This window comes from Talpa europaea, assembly GCF_964194135.1.
Source record: "Talpa europaea genome assembly, chromosome: 3".
Taxonomy (NCBI): domain Eukaryota; kingdom Metazoa; phylum Chordata; class Mammalia; order Eulipotyphla; family Talpidae; genus Talpa; species Talpa europaea.
Genome location: NC_140069.1, coordinates 84,591,895 through 84,613,064, shown reverse-complemented (window position 1 = coordinate 84,613,064; position 21,170 = coordinate 84,591,895). Strand labels below are relative to the sequence as shown.

Here is a 21,170-nt window from a genome sequence, read left to right as displayed (position 1 = left end):
AAATATTCAGTATGATGTACATTTTCCCACTCTTGGTCACATATGCCTGCTAACAAGTATATTAAAGCTCAATTTAACTTGAATGCTTTTCTCTTTGTTAAGAGCCGAGATGGGAATGATTATACTAAGTATTAAAAGGAAAAAATAAAATGGTCTAAAAAAGAAAGTATTGTCTATGTTCAAGGAACTCAACCACAGATAAAACCTACATACCAGCATGTGTGTGTCTCACATAAAATAAATGTCAAAGGACTATTTCAGGCCATGAATGTTGTTGGCTTCCTCTTCACATGCACCCCTGTGCTGTTCTGTATGTGGGAGCCAGAATCAAGGCCATACAAATGACCGCAGTATTTGGCATCATCAATATGATCTTCACAAAACATTTCTCTCAGCTTAAAAAGAGGCCAATCCTGAGAGCCTTTCTGTGAATCAGAGCCTGCCTGATGTAATGGTCCTATCCGTTCAGTTCCAACTGCTCAGCAATTTTCTGTGAACCACTTTTGAGATTTTTGCAGCTCTCTGTCAGGTATTCCACATCACAACTGATAGGAAAAAATAATTGAAGGACCTCAAAGAAGTCAAATTCTTCTTCCAGCAAGTTAGAGTTGGTCAGGGTTTTGGTGAAACAAAGTCATAACTTTTGATCCCTTCGCAAAGGACCACTTGCTTCTACTGATGTCAGAAGATGTTCTGCAACAGACTGGATCTTAAGTCCTTCCTCTTCATATTTTTCATCTGGATACCAGATGTTGTTAGTAGTTCTATGGAGTCATGGGTGTACCTGTCTTCTGTCAAATTAAATTGAAAATTAAAGTGCCAGGTTCAAGGCTCAGAGGGTGTTCTCCTCGCTTATTCATAAACATCAGTCATAGCTGAATTACCTCTGACAGGTCCACATTACATGCAATTGTTGGTAATGGTTGTCAGTATTGCTCCTGAGTTCACCAACGGGTCTGGCAGCCACTCCTAGAAACCCAGTGTCCATAGCAGCATAAATATTTTCAGAAAACTGAATTTTCTCATCTCTTCATCCAGGTGGCAAGTCCAAACCTCACAAATTCTTTGGCTATGATGTACAGTTGCTGCTAACACAGTGAGGGCACAAGGGCATCTAGATGCTAAGCATCATAAAACACTTTATCCTTTATTTATAGGCTCGTGCTTCATAAAACACTTTATCCTTTATTTGTAGACTCATGTCACTGAGCTTGCGTTCCTCCACCTTGCCTGAAAGACAGCACCTGGAGGAGAGCAAGTGGTGGTGGCCAGCATTAGCAGTGCGTCCTTCATAGACACCTCTCCTCTGCAAAGCGGGGAGAGGAAAAGGGAGGCAGAGCTTCACCTTGGGTCCTGACCAGAGTCTTTTTTTTTTTTTTTAAAGATTTATTGATTTATTTATACAAGCACTGGGTACAGTCAGAAGCGCGGGAGGGTGAGAGAATTCACCAGAGCCAGAGCAGAGAGCAGAACAGGCAGACAGACGAAGTACACTGCTGAGGGGAGCAGCGGGCTGCAGGAGAGGTCTGCACGCCATGTGGGACTCTCACCCGGCCGCCGGGATCGAACCAGCACTGCAGAGGTTGTGGACAACTTCGCAACCCAGCGCTCAACTACTGCGCCACCGGGGAGGCCCCTGACCAGAGACTTAACTGCTTCTAACTCCAAACTAGGTTTTATAAATTGGCTGTTTCTTTATCTCTCCAAAATGAGTGAGAAGGAATGCCAGCCAGTTTAACTAATCATACATTTGACAAATGCACACCTACTACAAACAAGCCGTGGAGCTCATATTCTAGTTTGGCATGTGCGTGGGGCAAATGACATTGCAAATTGTCAAAAACCAGCATCCTCATAGCACTGACCGTCTTGTACTCTTGACCCAAATAGTCAACATGTTACACGTGTGCGTGTCCTGGTCTCCTAGCCACTTGCTCTACCTACAGGACCATCGGCATCGCTAGTCTCTCAGTCTCGACTCCCTGTACACTGGGTCTCAGTCACACTGTTCCAGCCCTGCTTATTCAAGCTCATGTCTCACCTTCTGCCCCATTCACTCTTATGCATTGTAACAAAAGAACAATGAACAGTTTTCAGCATTTAACCAAGACCTGAGGTGTAAGTTTCCACTCCTTGCTTTCAGGGACTTCTTCAAACAACCACTCCACCTGCTTTGCCCTTGTTTTGCTATAAGCCTTTGACTTTTGTACATGCCCCTCATCTCTGCACCTGCAGTCATGACTGGCCAAGTGCTGACCTGCAGCACATTCATCACTGAAGTCCACTGCAAGTGCTTAAACCCGTGTATGTCCTTCCATGCACAGAGGGCTGTGCTACAAGCCCCAATAGGGGGGATGCCACCCATCAGGCCCCAAGATGTCACTCACACCGATTGAAACTATCCTTGTGGGCAATCGACCTCTTTAAAATCCAGAACAGTCAGCTCTCTAACACTTGATTCTAGATAAGCAAAGGAAATTGGAGGGGCTCTTGACTGGAATAAGTTGGGATTGCACCTGAGCTGGGACCTTTGTGAAGCACTTTCCTGTCACACTTTTAATTTGTTATTATCATTGATGACATTTTCTGGATATCACAAATCACTATGACAATCAGAATCATTACTATGTGCAGATACAATAATTTGTGAGTAGCTGGTGTTGGTTGATGACCGACTTCATGTAGAGATGATAATACCTGAAATCAAAGGTTTCTGTCTATCATCCTTCCCCTCACTTCTCATACTCCTTTTCTTCTCCTCTTCATTCAATAATTTAGATCTTTTACTAGTCTGCAGGATAGTTTGGTGTGAAAACACTGTCTTACAGGGCTATAAATTAAATCACAAGCATGGCCTCTGGGAGCTTTTGTGTCAGAGAGAATCAGACCTTCAAGCCAGTTTGGTGTTCAGGAGAGATGAGACAGATTCGTGAAATAGGATAAGGAGTTATGTAAATGCAACATAATGAACAAATGCAAATTCAAATCATATGGTAGAGCTACAAATTCTAGAGAGGCCTGGAATAGAGATGTCAAAGGTAGTTTGCAGAGAACAAAATCCTCCCCAACATAGTGGTTATGGTGCCTGCTGGCAGTTTGCACCATTACATATGCCAGATAGAGGGAAAAAGGGCCAGGGATGCCAGGGGAAAGCCCCGTTTCTGTGGCAAGCTGTCAGATAGTCATTAGCATTTCCCTGACCACAGAGGAGCTCAGATTTGAAGGTTTCGCCTGATCAAACACACTTTCTGTGAGTATTAAGCCAGACCATGAATAAAAAACCAGTACGTCTTCCACTGCAGTGGCATTTGGAACATGTTACTCTTCTGTTAGTGGGATTATATCTCCATCAGGCCTATTATCTTTCTTTCATTTCAACTATTAAAGTGGAAGGAAATGACTTACTTTATGGTGGAACGTTTATCTGATGCACATTCTTCCAAATCAGTTAACAAAGGTGTGGGTAGTTCTGATGTAATAGACAGTGTCTATATTGATCTAATACATTTATTTTAACAGTGTGATACAGAGAAAGGGGAGAGGTTATAGGTTCTCTGCCCCACCTGCGGAAGGGTAGAGCTGGGCAGAGATGAGAAGCTGAAGAGGAAGTGCAAGAGGATGTTAAAGAAGGCTGGGAGTGGGGAACTGAAGAAGAATGAAGACTGGAGGAGACATGTGGGCAGGGAGACATGTGAAGAAGAAGTTGTGCTTTCTTGTACCAGGGACTTGCTAAACATGGAAGGAGGCACTTGAAAAAGACATGGGTGAGAGACCCATGGGAAAGCTGACAATACAAGCCATTACCTTGACTTGTGTTTTGATTTTGCTCTTTACCTTCCAGATTTTGCTGGCTCCTTCAGCCCCTTTCCTATGGGTCCCCACAAGATAATGCCTTAGACTTGTGGCAAGGTTTCAGGACCTCAGTGGTCCTGCTTTGGGACAACCCTGTTTGGCTGTGCATTTACCCACAAGGGGGTGGGAAATTTGGGTGTTTAATTGGAAAACTATTTTAACTATATTCTCTTCTCTCTATAGCACACCAATTTTATTAAAGTTCTTTTCCATTGAAGGTCTTATGCACTAAAGTATGTTTTGTCTTTATGTGGTAGATGGCAGGACCCATTCATAGCCGGTGTGAGGGTCCCGGGTGCTCTTTGGCCTGCCTGCTAACATTATGAATAATAACTAATAAGATTTTGAAACAGGTAATATAAATGGAGTTGATTATTTTTCCTTCTGATACATTTTTCCCACATATATGTATCTTTTATTTTTATTTTATATGCATTTGTATATATTGTCTATATAAATGCATATTTATGTATATTTATATATGATATAAAATCCATTAAAATACATTTGTAGATATTTTATGGACATTTATAGATATTAAATGTATTTGCTATTCATTAAAAAAACAGAAATAGGACCTCCCTGGTGACGCATGGGGTTAAGCACCACACTGTGAAGCAATCCACAGCCTCTGCAGCTTAAGTTCTTTTCATTTATTTATTTATTTATTTGTTAAAAAGATTTATTTACTTATTTATACAAGCACTGGGCATAGTCAGAAGCGTGGGAGGGTGAGAGAATTCACCAGAGACAGAGGGGGGATCAGAATAGGCAGACTGACGAAATACACTGCTGAGAGGAGCAGCGGGCAGCAGGAGAGGTCTGTCACGCCATGTGGGACCCTCACTCGGTGGCCAGGGATCGAACTGGTGCTGCAGAGGCTGCGGGCATCTTCTCAGCCCAGTGCTCAACCACTGCGCCACCAGGGAAACCCAGTAGCACAAGTTCTATCCCCAGCCGGCCAAGGAGAAACCCACATGGTGCAGCAGACCTCTCCTGTCTCGCCTGCTGCTCCCCTCAGCAGTGTATTTCAGTCAGTCTGCCTATTCTGTTCCCTGCTGTCTCTGGTGGATCCTCTCACCCCCCCATGTCTCTGGCCTATACCCCAGTTCTTGTATGCATAAATAAATAAATCTTAAAAAAAAAAAAACAGAAATACCAGGCTTTCAATTTCTTCAAATCTCAGAAGACATATTCTTTTGATTACATATTAGTGTTAACAAATATATACTCAAATTTTCTAAAGAAGTTCAACTGGAAATGCGTTCTATGTTCTGGCTTGTTGCATTATCAAAAATAAACGCCAAGTTTACATAAGGTAGATTGAATTTAAGAAACAGCATGATTCAGAGGGCAGAACAACCCAGTAGCATCTGTCTCAGGAGTACATAATTACTTCTCAATAAATACCACAGGCGTATACCACTGTATACCATTAGGGTTGATCTGTACAACAAAGAGTTTAGGGAACCCTCGGGCAGAGTGCCATTGTTGGATGTGTTTGTTTCTTATCTAGCTAATTACTGCATTTCTGAGAAGTTACACCCAAACTTCAAAAGCTGCAAGGGAATAGAACCAGTGTTTGCTGGGATGGGTATACCCTCGGGCTAGAGTCAGAGGGTCACAAAAGCAGTAGTTCTTTCCGGGAGAGAGAAGTTCCTGAAAAACACCCAAGGAAGTACTCTTAATTGGAAGAACTTACAACCTGACACATAAAAAAATAAGAAAACTTGACAGACAGACTGAGATTGTATGTAAATTTAATAAAGCCCCCGTATTTTTAGGTTTACTAGAATATTAAAGCAAAGGCAAACTCAAAATTGAAATATTATTCATAATATTTTACATGAATAATATTGGTAATAGCTAATTTTCACTTACCTTTCTTGTTCACTGGAAATTTAGCTAGCTACCCCTTTTTCCGTTTGAGTAAGAAGTGACTAATTCATCTTCTCAAGATAATAGCTTGAGAAGTATCTTTTCATCGGGGTGGATAGTTGCCCAAGTATCTCTTGCTTGATTTGTTAGAAATGCACTTTGCTTCAAATAACAAGCAAACAAAAAATGCCCTAGGGGTCAAGGCTTTCATCAGGAATCTTGATCCTTCCACCTCTTGGCTCCTTCTGTCCTTAGTGATATAGTTTTCTTCCACCCAGTTGGAAGGTAATTGCTGCATCTGAAAATATCAAGACCATTTGCAAGGTTGGAAGAAAGCAAGCAAAGGCTAATAGCAATATTCTTTTCTTTACCAGGCATCTTTGTCTTTTATTGGTGAAGGAAAACCTGAAGGCTTCTCTCCTATGTCTGAGAGTCATATCACACCCTTTGCTGAAAGGGAGCATAGGAAGCTATTTTTTTTACTGATATTTTAGTTCTAAACAAATGAGCATTTTGTGAATTTGGAAAAAGGAGAAAATGGAATCTAGCAGGTAAGTGACTTTATTTGCAATAAGTAGCTTTCTAAATCTGTAATTCTGGAGCCGTTGTTGTTACCTACTTTCATTTTCTCAGTTCTTACTTCTTCCTACTGATACACAGACGTTGGTTGTTAGGCCCTACATTACTTTCAATTATCTTCTTTAATCTTTCAGAAGCATGGCTATAGGGGTGCTACAGTCATCCAAGTGTTACAGGATAGGTAGAGGAGGACCCCAAAGCCCCTAAACCTGCATGCTCTAAATATGTTCTGCTATCTGCCACGTAAAGACAAAACATACTCTAGTGATTAAGGCCTTCAATGGAAAGGAAATTTATTATGATTTGTGTGCAATACAGAAAGAAGAAGAATGGGGAAGAATATATTTTCCAAATCAAGCACCCAGTATTACCCATCCCCTTGTAGGTAAATGTCTAGCCAAACAAGGTTGGCCCCAAACAGGGCCTCTGAGTCCCAAAAGCCTGCCACAAGTCTAAAGCACCTTCTGGTGGGGACCCATAGAAAAGGGGCAATAGGGGCCAGGCAAATCTGGAAGGAAAAGAACAAAATCAAAATCATGATAAAGGGTGCCATTGTCAGCCTCCCCACAGGTCTCTGTTTCAAGGAGGCCAGGATGAAAAGGCAATCGCAGCTTCTTCACAAGTCTCTCAGCAACATGTACCTCCTCCAGATCTCCTTCCTCTCCATCCTGCTGACTTCCTTCCCCAGTCTCCTCTCCAGCTTCTCCTCCCTGCTCAACTCTACCCTCCTTTGGGTGGGGCAGGGAATCTGGAACCTCCCCTTTTCCTGAGGACCATGCTATTACACAAGGACAGGGCCCAACAGAGGACAGGTCACTGTCTGTGGCGTTTTCACCCACAAGCACAACTGCAAGATCACTCAGGCTCAGGGAATAACAACAATGGGGTTTACTCAACAAGCAGAGGAAACAGAGTGTCTAAGACTGATGGAGTTTTGTGGAGTGCTGGCTCCTTGGGTTCACTCTGGGAAAGGTGCCACCGGAGCTCCGTTTCTGCGGCACGCTGTGAGTTCCCCAGGCGAGTTTCTCCACCAGACAGAGATGTTAGTTATATTTAAAGGGTAGGTTTATTAGGGAAGGGATAAAATATTTAAAGACACTTGCATAGACACAAGCAGGAAGGAAGAGGTGCCCAGAAGGGACAGGTTTGCTAAGAGAGGCCTGCATGTTTGCAGGAAGGAGGCCGCTGCCCTGCAGAGGGAGAGAGTTGGTGAAAAGAGGCACCTGCATAGTCACAGGTGGGCAGTGGGAGTGCTGCCCCGAGCCTGTGCAGAAACTGCACTGATATAGTCCTCTTCTGTTTGGAAGGGGTCATGCCTCTATGGAGTGGCCTGCTTGTTGCTGATGTTGGGTAACAGGCAAAACCAGGAAGGGACCTGAGATTCCTGGGTGGGTCCAATCTCCATATCTTTACCCTCAGGCCTGTACAGCTCCACTCCCTAGAGCAGTCTGATTCTGCTTGGGTCTCCTGCCTTGTGATAAGGCACTGGCGCCTAAGGGTCCCAATCTCTACAGCCGGGTAAATGGTCAAGTTATTCCCCTCGATCCCCATCTCCTAGTGTGAGTCAAGTTTTAGTCTTGCGAGGCCCCCTTTCCAGTTTTTCTATTCTTGTCCTCCATCAAGAGCACAGGTTTCGCCATCTCACCGTAGAAGGTGTCCACAGTGTCCAGAAGTCCCAAACAAAAGGTCGTTCATCCAAGATGGTGCTCTTCAGAGGTCGGTTGCTGGATGCTTTTCTTTCCATCTTCCAAGACCAGATACAGAGGGGGAGAAGTCTGGGCCTCTGGGCCTCTTAGTATCTGGCAGTCCGGGTGTCTGGGAGTTGAGGAGTCTGGGCCTCCTAAGCTAGCCCTTGCCCTGCCTTTTATCCTCTTTCAGGTCCTTACCCTAGTTGATACCTGTCTGATTGGACCATTATCAATTCTTTTTTTTTTTAAAAGATTTATTTATTTTTATACAAGAACTGGGGTATAAGCCAGAGGTGCAGGGGGTGAGAGGACACACCTGAGACAGAGCAGGAACAGAACAGGCAGATTGACTGAAATACACTGCTGAGGGGAGCAGTGGGCGAAACAGGAGAGGTCTGCAGCGCCATGTGGGATCCTCGCCGGCCAGCCAGGATCGAACCGGTGCAGCAGAGGCTGAGGACAGCTTCGCAGCACAGTGCTCAACTGCCTGCACCACTAGGGGAGGCCCCCAAAGATTTGGTTTTAATGCCCGGGCATAGTTTTTGTTGCCATATAAAGATGAGAGAATATTCTTTGTTTTTGCAGAAAAATGTCTTGCTCCAAGTGCATGATTGTACATTACACACAGCTACTCCTTTCTGTATTGTATATAAACAGCAAAGCTGGAAATTTTACCCAGCACAGCAGGGGGTAGCATCAGTACAAACTGATCCATGCACATGAAATATTCACTTAGACTTCAAAAACAAATCTTGGATGAGACTGAACATATTGCTTCCTTTCATCATGAACTAGAACAATACACAGAAGAGGAATTCATCTACACTCTCTCCCTTCCATACTGGAAAACACTAAATGCTGGCCATAGCCATTGTCAGCATGTGGCTTTCAAACTAATACCTACCTTAAAGGGGGTTGGTTTTGCTTTCTTCTTAACTTGCTTCCAGATATCCTGGATTTTTACTTGTATTTTAAAACAGATTTCATCATTAGACAAAGGAACATGCTGAAGCATCTTTGATACATCTCCTTTCTATACACTCCAGAAAGAAATATTTCCAATGTATAGTAATTTACCCATTACAAGACCCCCTTTCCTGGTCTACAAATTTATCATTTGTTAATATGATTTGTATCCGGAACTTCTCAATCACACAAACTTAAGATTTTTCTATGATTAAATCACTCCCTAGTGCATGAATGATAAGAAGTATCTTCTCCCATTTTAGAAATTAATCTTCCAACAAACTCAGTGTTTATATAACCAGGTGCATAGCAGAAAAAGTAGACATCAGATAGACATCTATTATAAGAGGAAAGAAAAAAAGATTAAAAGAATTAACACAGGTGATTTTTGCTGTGGAAAAAACTACAACCAACACAGTAACAGTTAATGGCTAACTACTCAAGCGCACTGCTGGCATGTCTACATGTGCATCAAGAATTATCCCACAGGGCCTCCCTGGTGGCGCAAGGGGTTAAGCACAGCACTACGAAGCAATCTGCAGCCTCTGCAGCACAAGTTCGATCCCAGCCAGCCAGAGAGAAACCCACATGGCACAGCAGACCTCTCCTGTCTCGACCGCTGCTCCCCTCAACAGTGTATTTCAGTCAGTCTGCCTGTTCTGCTCCCCACTCTGTCTCTGGTGAATCCTCTCATCCCCCGCATCTCAGCTCTGTATCCCAGCTCTTGAATGCATAAATAAATAAATCTTAAAAAAAAAAAAAAGCATTATCCCACAATGTGGCAAGACAGATGAACCCAGAACAGAACAGCTCTATATAAGTCAGTCCACTTGCCCGTATACACATCATTACTGACATTTGCTTTATTTTCACGGTGAAAAAATTTAGAATCCGCAATAGCCAACTCATTCTAACCAGTTGAACATATGCCTTTTTCTCTCTATCAGGTCTGATTAGGGCATTGACCTTGGCCACGTCAGTATCGTAGAGCTTCTGGTGTTTGCTGGCCTTGCCATGTGCAATGAACACAAGTAGGCTGTTGTCATCTATCATCATCATGGCTGATTCGGTGGTCAGGGAAACTTAATATTGGCACAGTGGTCAAGATTGTTTCTCTTGGGGGCATTCTTCTAAGGATATTTGAGTTCACTGAAAGGTGGGTGACATGTAGATCTCTCTCTCTCTTTTTGTGTGTGGCTCTAGGGGCCTTTCAGCACTGCTTTCTTGGCTTTCAAACCTTTTGCTTTGGCTTCAGCTTTGGAGGGTCTTTCTTCTTTACATTCAGCATCATCTCCATGAAAAAGTTGGCATTTTCTTTTTTGTGTTTTAATTAGTAGCAGAAAGTTGTGCTTGGCACAGTTTTATACACTGGTGAATTGGGCACTGGCAAGATGTAGCTCCAACGAATCCTACTGTGGAATCTAATTATGTGGCCTTGATGGTAAAATAAGACAGATCTTCCTCTTCCAGAGAGGCAAGAGCTCTCTGGAAATAACCTCCAGTGTAGAGAACTGAAACAACATAAATTCTATGTACATTGTCTCAGGTGATATTTGAAAAACTTTATAAACTGAGGTTTATGAGTGCTTGTTTACCCTGTTAAATTTTGTTTCCAAATATTTGTTCAACGGGGCCTCCCTGGTGGCACAAGGGGTTAAGATGCAACCTATGAATCTATCTGTAGCCACTGCAGCACATTCGAATACCAGCCTGTCAGGGAGCAACCCACATGGTGAAGCAGATCTCTCCTCTCTCGCCCGCTGCTCCCCTCAGCAGTATATTTCAGTCATTCTGCCTGTTCTGTTTCCCACTCTGTCTCTGGTGAGTGAGTCTTCTCACCCCCTCCACCTCTGGCCTGTACCCCAGTTCTTGTATGCATAAATAAATAAATCTTTTAAAAATATATTTGTTCAATGCTCCTGCACATATCTAATTGGTTCAAACACACAACTTATTATAATAATAAAGAAAAATTTATTAACTTCTCACATGTCCAAGACTCTATGCTAAGGAACTTACCTACATGCTCATGACCCTGCTTATCCTTATATAGATTAAGAAAGTGAGGCTCAAAACTTCTTTTTTCAGTTTTATTGAGATATAATTTATGTAACACACTGTTTAAGTTTAATGAGTGGCTTGAATTACAAATATTACCTAATAAATTCAGTTAACACCTAGTATCTCATACAGTTATAAAAATGCTTTCTTCTTTGAATGACAGCTTTTAAGATTTATTTCCTGGGCCTCTCCTGGTGGCGCAGGCAGTTGAGTGCAATGCTGTGAAGCTGTCCGCAGCCTCTGCAGCGCCAGTTCAATGCCTGGCCGGCCGGGCGAGGGTCCCACATGGCGCTGCTGCAGACCTCGCCTGTCTCACCCGCTGCTCCACTCAGCAGTGTATTTTGTCAGTCTGACTGTTCTGCTCCTCATTCTGTCTCTGGTGAATCCTCTCACCCTCTGGCGCCTCTGACTGTACCCCGGTTCTTGAATAAATAAATAAATAAATGAATGAATGAATCTTTAAAAAAAAGATTTATTTTCTTAATAACTTTCAAATATAACATACAACAATATTAACTCTAATCACCATGTAGTACACAACATCCTCAGTATTTATCTTGTAACTGGAGTTGAATCTTTCGACATTCCTCCATTTATCCCACTCCTCAATCCCTGGCTCTGGTAATCACAAATTTGATTTCTTTTTTCTTTGAGGTGTTTGTTTTTAGATTCCACATATAAGTGAGATAAAATAGTTTTTATCTCCCTAACTTAGCATAATATCTTCAAGGTCCATTCACGTTGTCCAAATGGCAGAATTTCTTTCTTTTTTTTTTAAAGATCTATTTATTTATGCATACAAAAGCTGGGGTACAGGTGAGAGATGCAGGGGGGTGAGAGGATTCACCAGAGACAGAGTGGGGAACAGAACAGGCAGACTGATCGAAGTACACTGCTGAGGGGAGCAGCAGGCAAGACAGGAGAGGTTTGCTGTGCCATGTGGGCTGCTCCCTGGCCGGCTGGGGATCAAACTCGTGCTGCAGAGGCTGCGGACTGCTTCATAGTGAGGTGCTTAACACCTTGCGCCACCAGGGAGGCCCAGAATTTCCTTTTTTTTTTTTAATGGCTGGATATTTTTCTATTACACACATACTTCTTTATATTGACGTTTTTGTTATTTCTGTATCTGTTGATAAATAGATTGTTTCCAAGTCTTGGGTGTTACAAATAATGCTGCAATGTACATGGGAGTCCAGATATCTCTTCAAAATTGTGATTTCATTTCTGTTGGATATATGCCCAGAAGTAGAATTGAAGATCATATAGTAATTCTATTTTTTATTTTTTGAGGCGCTTCCATACTATTTTCCATGGTAAGCTGCATTTACATTCCCACCAATAGTGCATGCGAGTTTCCTTTTCATCTTCAGAAACAATTTGTTATCTCTCCTCTTTTTGACAACAGATATTATAAATGCCAACCTGTAACAGGACAGGGAGAGGGACACCCCAGGTCCCCCAAAATGCCTGCTCTAAACAGGTTCTGCCATCTGCCAAATCAAGACAAAACATATAAGACCTTTAATGGAAAGGAACTTTAATTCACTTAGAGAACAATACAGAAAAGACAAAGTTATAATTTCTAGGCCTCCCTTAACCCCTGTGCAAGGGGTTAAGACCCAACCTATGAAGCAATCCTCAGCCACTGCAGCATGAGTTCAATCCCTGGCCAGGGAGCTACCCGCATGGTGCAGCAGACCTCTCCTGTCTGGCCCGCTGCTCCCCTCAGCAGTGTATATCAGTCAGTCTGCCTGTTCTGTTCCCTACTCTGTCTCTGGTGAATCCTCTGAACCCTACACCTCTGGCCTACACCCCAGCTCTTGTATGCATAAATAAATAAATCTTTAAAAAAAAAGAATATAGTTTCTAAATCAAGCACCCAAAGTTACCCATTCCCTCATGGGTGAAAGTTCAGTCAAACGTGATTGGCCCAGAGCTAGGCCTGAAAGCCTGCCACAAATCTAAAGCACCTTTCGGTGGGGACCAATAGAAAAGTGTCAGAAACAGCCAGACAAGTCTGGGAGGAAAAGAGCAAAATCAAAATCAAGATAAAAACTGCCATTGTCACCTCCCCACGGGTCTCTCACCCACATCTGTTTCAACTCGTCCAGGACAAAAAGGCAAGCACAGTTTCTACAGGTGTCTCTCTGCTCAATGTGCCTCCTCGGGGGCTCCTTCTAGCCCTCCATCCTGCTTCCTTCCTTCTTAGTCCCTTCTGCAGCTTCTTCTCTTCTTCTTGCTCAGCTCCGCTCTCCCTTGGATGGGGCAGGGAACCTGGAACTTCCCCTTTTCCTGTGGACCACCCTGTTACAATCCCTGAACTGAAGTACAGGTATGTTAGGGTTGAAATGTTCCTTAGCAGTTAGATTTATTTTTCAAAATATTTAGTATATAAGGGGATATATTTTCATCCAGAAAATATTCATGCAGTAGGGTATCACCAACACATATATATCTCTAGAAACACCAAAGGCACCAAAAAAAAAAAAAAAAAAATTCCCACATCGTTAACACACAGGCCTGAGAAGAAGACTTGCTATTCAGCAGGGAAATAAACTTCTTTCTTAAATCAAGACATAGTTGATTTGTGTATAAGCAAACTTTCACACTTTTTAATTAAATGTTAACATCATGATTTCAGACACACATTTGGATAATTACCAGTGTCTCTTTTAAAGTTCTCAGATCTTAGGCTATTAAGATCTCTAGTCACCCAAGGTAGGTCTATTCTGTGTATGCCTCAAGTCTTTCCTTCTGGCTGACCTTTCAGGATAGAGTCAGGCTTATTGAAAGATGGGATTTAAAAAGCATACAAACAAAATGAAATAATTTTAATCTGACATGGAATCAAATCTCATGTTACACTTGTATTTGTATGCCCTTTATTCTTTTCAAACTTCCTGATGGCTCAATCTCCAGGTAGTACTGACTGTAATCAGTAGTCAATATATTCATTAATTCAACAAATGACACAATTTTATAGTTTTAGGTAGCTAGGGCCTCACCTCATTGGAAATAAAGTTTAAAGCTCATATAATGGATGTCTTTAATCCATTCTGGATTTGTTCTTTTAGAACAGGAAGCTATTAAGTAGTAACAAAGACCTCATTGGTTGAAGATAATTAAGGTACAAGGAAGTTGTTCTGGATTAGGCAAGGGAGGTGCCTCAAGGCAGCTTTGCATATACCATCACAGTTTTGGTTAATTTGGTTTCTCCTGGGGCCAAATGGAAGAAGTCCTTTCCTATAGGAGGAAGGCATTCTGACCAACTGGGGTCAGATAACCATTCAGACAACTAACATTTATGACTCTAACTTAAGTGTAAGGTCTATTCCTGGATGTTGTAGGAAATGAAAAAATGCAGACTTAGCTCTGATAAAATCTGCCAATATATTGATTAAAAGAGATAAGCTGTGTATGATATGGTTCAGGTAACTGTCATGAAAAGTACAGACAGGAATGGTAGTAATTCCCTGGGGGCCACAAAACTGACCATGAAGAAACAAGGAGGACTTGGGCAGGCAGAGATTGAAGAGAATGTTGAGGATGCAGACAGTAAAAGTAGACCAAAGGAAGGTGTGTTCTGGAAATACCTCAGGTCACTAGGAGTAAGTCTGTCAGCCAAGTCAGCAGGAAGCAAAAATTGAAGGGTTGTGGCACCCCTGGGTGGAGCAAGTAATCAGCACCATGAACTTAGTGCCTCGTGTCACATGTAATTAGTGTGTGTAACATGGGTGGGTTCTCTACTCCAAGGGGAGAAGAAACCCCTGGCTTCCTGGGACTCAACGTCACCATCTCTACAGTGTGAAGAATAAGTAATACTGGAGTGGGGAGATCTAGTAATAGATATTGTTTCCCACAAATTTCTTCAAAAATGAGTTGTCAGTTACAGTAACAGGGGAAATATGTCAGTTTTCAGATTGGGAAGGGTACCAAAACAGACTCAGGAAAACATATGTCCTTCATTATATGAGATTTTTTTGTTTTTCGGCTAATAAAAAATTTGTCCGGTAAGAAATATGTTTGGTGAATCTGACAAAATAGGCTTTTGTTTTATTCTTTAAAATTTTATATATATATGTGATACTTTTAAGGCCATTTGTCCTTTGGATCCATACAATCCCATACAATCTACTGGAAGCAGACATTTCAACATACTTCTATTTGCTATTTGAAGTTGGCTTGTTGATTTGTTTCTATCCTCAAACAAGGTCCCTAAAGTTGAGCAGGGACTGACTGGTTTGAAATCTTTTGAATGTTCTTTGGGTTCAGAAAATATTCTTGAGATTCTGTTGTAGAGCAACCCCGATACAAAACGGGGTGCCTGACTGTGGGTCCTCACCCGCGCGCTTAAAAGGACTTATCAATGCTCTACTGCAGGCACACGTGAAAGGTTAATAAAAGGTTTATTTACAAGGGAAGGGGAAATGAGGAAATGTACAGCTCTGGGAGAAAAGCGGGAGACAAAGTTTTAAATGAGTCCTACCCGATCTGCCAATCAGGAATCCCAAAATGGCGCTCTGAGAGCTGGCCGCCAGCCAGGAGCGGTGAAGCCGGGAGGCGAGCGATCGCGAGCCAGAGAGAGAGCCCAAGGCCCACGTGTTTGGTTTTTTATACCCAACCTGGCTGCCCAACTCCACCCTCAGGTCCCAGCCACCCTCCCTTTGGTGGTGATGGGATTTGTCTTTCCCAATGTCCTGATGGCTTTAGTCTGGAGTGGGGGTGGGGTCCACAAAGCCTGTATGGGATTAACTCAGGACATCCCTTCCCCCTAACAATTCCACTAACTGAGCAAGGGGTTTTCTTGCTCTAAGACAGGAGAGATCCTGGATTGATAAATGGGGTTTGTGAATGAAATCTTCAGAGGAAACAAGAGGCTCATTAGGTGATTCTGGTGTATAGCTATGACTGAGAACTCACTGGCCAATCACTTAATTTCTCATAACACCAGGTAGTCCCCCATGGATATAATATTTGCTACATAGGATAGATGTTAGAAGTAGACAGGTTGATAAAATTGAAGCTCAAGCCAAGTGCATGATAGGTACAATGTAAGATTGGCTCTCAGTTTATTCTCCATTTCTACCAAAGTGGTTTTAGAGGCAGATTCTAGTTTTCTTTTCTTTTCTTTCTTTTTAAAGATTTATTTATTTATGCATACAAGAACTGGGGTACAGGTCAGAGGTGCAGAGGAAGAGAGGATTAACCCCAGACAGAGTGGGGAACAGAACAGAAAGATTGACTGAAATATACTACTGAGGGGAGCAGCAGGTGAGTCAGGAGAGGTCTGCCGCACCATGTGGGTCACCTTCCTGGCCAGGGATCTTGCTCATGCTGCAGTGACTGCAGATAGCTTCACATGCTGCGTCCCAACCCCTTGGGCCAACAGGGAGTCCCCTCTAGTTTTGTTTTCTTAAAAATATTTATTTTTAATTATATTATAGAATAACTTACAAAAATAGTTGCATAAATTTGAAGTGTACACATAATTTGGTATATGTCTACTTTGTAAAATGATTACCAAGATCAAGATAATATCACATTCATTACCTCCCATAGTTAACTGTGTGTGCGTGTGCATGGGCATGTGTGTGTGTGTGTGTACATGCACTAAGAATGCTTAAAATATACTCAATAACTTTCAGGAACAACTCTATTATTTATGAAAATCATCATGCTGTACATTAGATCCTTAGAACTTATATTTCTGAAAATTTGTGCCCTTTGACTGGTATCTCACTTTCCCCTCATTCAGACTCTGAGGTTGAGCCACTATCCTTTTCTATTTTTATGAAATTAGCTTTTACAACTCTCATACAAATGGTCAATAGGTATATGAAGAGGTGCTCAAAATTACTGATGATCAAGGAAATGCAAAAAGAAAGTACAATGAGATATCAACTCACATCTGTTAAGACAGATATTCTTAAAAAGACAAGAGATAACAGACATTGGCATGGATGTGGGAATAAGGGAAACTTTACACACTAATGGTGGAAATGTAAAATGACTTAGCCAACAGAATGAGGGTCCTCAAAAAGCTAAAAATGGAACTATCACAATGATCCAATCATCCCACTCTTAAGTAGATTTTGAAGGAACCAAAACCACTATATCTAAGAGCTATTTGCACCATCACATATATTGCAGCATTATTTTCAATTGTTAAGACATAGAGACAGGTGGGCATTATGCTATATAAAGTCAGACAGAGAAAGACAAATACTGTATGGTATCACTTTTACGTGGAATCTTAAAAGATGAAATCCTAGTTTTCTCCAAAGAAACAGTGTTTTGTTATGTTTTTCAAAATAGTGAGGTGTAAAGCAACAAAACAAAAAACAAAATAGTGAAGTGTAGACTTGTTCTGTCTACTGTATTTACTTCTCTGTTACTGCTCTAATTACCATAAACTTAGCACCTTGATGATCAGCTTATTATCCCACTGTTCTATGTGTTCGAAGTGCAGGCAAAGTAGGAGCTAGGTCTCGCACATTTAATATCAAGGTGTTGGGTTGGACTCCTGTTTGTAGGCTTGCCTGCACTAGAATCAATTAGAATGATTTAAAAATTCAGGTTTCTGGGTCCCACTCCAGACCTACTTGATTAGGAATCTACACTGTAACTAGCAAGCCAGATGATTCCCAAGCACATTTAAATGTGTCTGTCTTGTCTGTCCTTGCCTTTTACCTCTGGAGAGTTAATTATAAATGGCGCCTATATAAATTCTAACAAAAACAAATGATAAGATCGTGATCCAGGATTTTTGGTAAACAAAAGGTAGTTCAAATCTAACGATATAACTCAAAACATGCATGACTTAAAGTTACCATGTTGGATATCAATACTTTATTTTATGTTTAAATGTCTTTATTTTGAAAAAAGAAGCCCAGGGTATTCAAAAAACAAGAGGAATTTACCCGGTCTGTGTCAACAAAGATACATTTGCTTTGTAATTAAGTTCTTTTCCAGAAACATAAATCTGCCTGTCTGTTTATTTTTATTTATTTATTTTTTTAATTTTCTAGAGGCATGTATTATTTATTTATTTATTATTTGTTTGTTTTTTTGGTTTATACATGCACTGGGTACAGTCAGAAGTGCGGGGGGGTGAGAGAATTCACCAGAGCCAGAGCAGGGAGCAGAGCAGGCAGAAGGACCGAAGTACACTGCTGAGGGGAGCAGCGGGTGGCAGGAGAGGTCTGCACACCATGTGGGACCCTCCTCTGGTGGCCGGGGAGCAGCCGGGGATCGAACCGCAGGTAGCTTTGCAACCCAGCGCTCAACCGCTGCGCCACCGGGGAGGCCCTCTGCCTGTCTGTTTAAAAGAACTCTTGTCTTTCCTAGTGAATGTCTAACTTTCTTGCCCCGGTCCAAAAAAAAATTCAAGATGTCATCTAAAGCCAAGTGGGACAAATTACTCGGTCATACTGAGTCACATATATACGGTAAATGTACACAGTATTAAGATGTCTCTCTGATTTTTCTTGCTTTTATCAATCAGCCTAATGTTTGTGTGATTATTCGCCAGCCTTGGTGTGTGAAATTGTCCCACAAACAACCCTGCAATTTAAAATTCAAATCCTAAAAAAAAAAAAAAAAAAAAAAAAATTTATTTTCTTTCTAAAGTGTGTGTTTACATCTAAGTCATCTAGCACAAAGAAGGAACAGTATAACAGCTATTAGTGTCTTACTAAAAATGAAAGCTGAATAAATGTAAGTAAAGTGAGGTGTATGCTTAAAAATATATATATTAAAAATAAGTATTTTAAAGGTCCTGAAAGTAAAGTAAAAAAAGTGTTAAAGGTCTGAGAGAGGAAAAAAAATTTAAAAAAAGAAATGAAAGAAAGTCTTAAAGATCTAAAGACAAAACAAAAGTAGGTCTAAAGGTAAAAACAAGTAGCTCTGAAAAAAATTTTTAAAAAGCAAAAAAAGTGTTAAAAATTAAAAAAAAAATAAAGTTAACGGTCTGAAAGAGGGATCTTAAAATTTTTTTTTTCAATGACTTACTACAAACTGTAAAATTGTTAGGGGGAAAGGATGTCCTGAGCTAATCCCATACAGGCTTTGTGGACCCCACCCCGACTCCAGACAAAATCATCAAGACATTGGGAAAGACAAATCCCGTCACCACCAAAGGGAAGGTGGCTGGGACCTGAGGGTGGAGTTAAGCAGCCAGGTTGGGTATAAAAACCAAACACGTGGGCCTTGGGGGTCTCTGGCTCTGTCGCTTGCCTCCTGGCTTCACGGCTCCTGGCTCGCGGTCAGCTCTCAGAGCGCCATTTGGGATTCCTGATCAGCGGATCGGATAGGACTCACTTAAAACTTTGTCTCCCACTCTTCTCCCTGAGCTGTACATTTCCTCATTTCCCCTTCCCTTGTAAATAAACCTTTTATTAACCTTTGGCGTGTGACTGCAGTAGAGCATTGATAAGTCCTTTTAAGTGCGCGGATGAGGACCCACAGTCAGGCACCCGTTTTGTATCGGGGCCGCCCTATAACAAAAGGACAACCTATTCTAACAATTTATCTCATTAGCTCCAGAGATTTGACATGGCTTTAAAGGCCTACTGGAAGGAGACCAGTCAGACTGAGGGAAAAAAAGGAAAAAAAAGACAAGAGAAGGGCCCAGTATATGGTTGTTGCCATTGTCAGTACCCTGCCACCTCAGACTCACAGGAGGCCCCTTGCATCCCAGGCATTCAGGACCTCAACCTGTTTGTGGGCTGCCAGCCTGCTTTTACCACCAGCAACCAGGACACGTTAGCCACGAGTGTCTAAAAAAGGCACGCCCAGGCCATGCCCTCAGTGCCATGGCACAGGACACTGGAAGAGGGACTGTTTCACTCTCTGAGTCAGGGGTGGGAGGGCAGCCCAAACCACAGGCCAGATGGGAGGACAGGCTTGACTATCAGCTGCCTCTGACCACAAAGAACCAGGTACAGAAAAAAAAAAAGATGTTTTCTAAAAAAGCCCAGAGGTAAGACAAGCCTCGGGTGACTGTAGACGTGATAGACAGAAAAATCACCTTGGTAAATAAGGGGCCACTTACTTTGCCTTGCTCCAACTCTTTAGACTGGCCTACTGGTCATCTATCTCCCTCACTAGTACTGATAACTAGCCTGAGCCAGGATACTTGACAACACTGTTACCTTGCTCACAGCCAAGGCTGGGGGAGTTTGTGCCCTCTTAAATGAAAGTTGTTTTTTTAAATTAACTCTTCTAATGAGGTTAAAAAAAAAGGAAAACCTTGGCTGTATTAAAAAATATCTATGTTTTAAATTACTTTAAAAGACACATAGAAAAGACACATGTAGCCTAGTTGGCTACAATCCATCTTTGCCTCTATAAAAAACCAACTTCTATCCTGGTTGCTCCCCTTTCTGATTCTGTTAGGGGGAAAGGATGTCCTGAGCTAATCCCATACAGGCTTTGTGGACTCCACCCCCACTCCAGACTAAAGCCATCAGGACATTGGGAAAGACAAATCCCATCACCACCAAAGGGAGGGTGGCTGGGACCTGAGGGTGGAGTTGGGCAGCCAGGTTGGGTATAAAAACCAAACACGTGGGCCTTGGTGGGGCTCGCTGTCGCTCGCCTCCTGGCTACAGAGCTCCTGGCTCGCGGCCAGCTCTCAGAGTGCCATTTTGGGATTCCTGATCGGCGAATCGGGTAGGACTCATTTAAAACTTTGTCTCCCACTTTTCTCCCAGAGCTGTACATTTCCTCATTTCCCCTTCCCTTGTAAATAAACCTTTTATTAACTTTTCACGTGTGCCTGCAGTAGAGCATTGATAAGTCCTTTTAAGCGCGCAGGTGAGGACCCACAGTCAGGCACCCCGTTTTGTATCGGGGTTGCCCTACAACAGTTCCCTCACTATATTGTTCTCTTGTTCAGGCCTTGCATCTGCGCACCCTCGTCAAAACAATCACCTCTCACCTAAAGGCCAACAGACTTCAAGTGGTCTTTCAGATGGAGCCAAATATGACACTTCTACAGTCCTTCTTCTGAGATCCGGTAGATGTTTGCCCTGCGTTGGAGCCCTATCTAAAAAAACTCTCTTCGAGGGTACCCTGAAATCTGTGCCACTATAGATATGGTGATATAAAAATAAAAGGGGAAAATGAAGTGGAAAATGCTAGGCT

At 42.1% G+C, this 21,170-nt stretch overlaps 1 pseudogene across 1 annotated transcript; it reads right to left on the bottom strand.

The window, feature by feature from the left end:
* Positions 1-252: 252 nt before the first annotated feature.
* LOC311168872 (CCR4-NOT transcription complex subunit 7-like) lies at positions 253-1,958 on the bottom strand (annotated as a pseudogene). The gene is made up of 2 exons: positions 1,945-1,958; positions 253-1,114 (listed from the first exon to the last, which is right to left on the bottom strand). The product of its transcript is annotated as a CCR4-NOT transcription complex subunit 7-like (transcript).
* Positions 1,959-21,170: the final 19,212 nt, after the last annotated feature.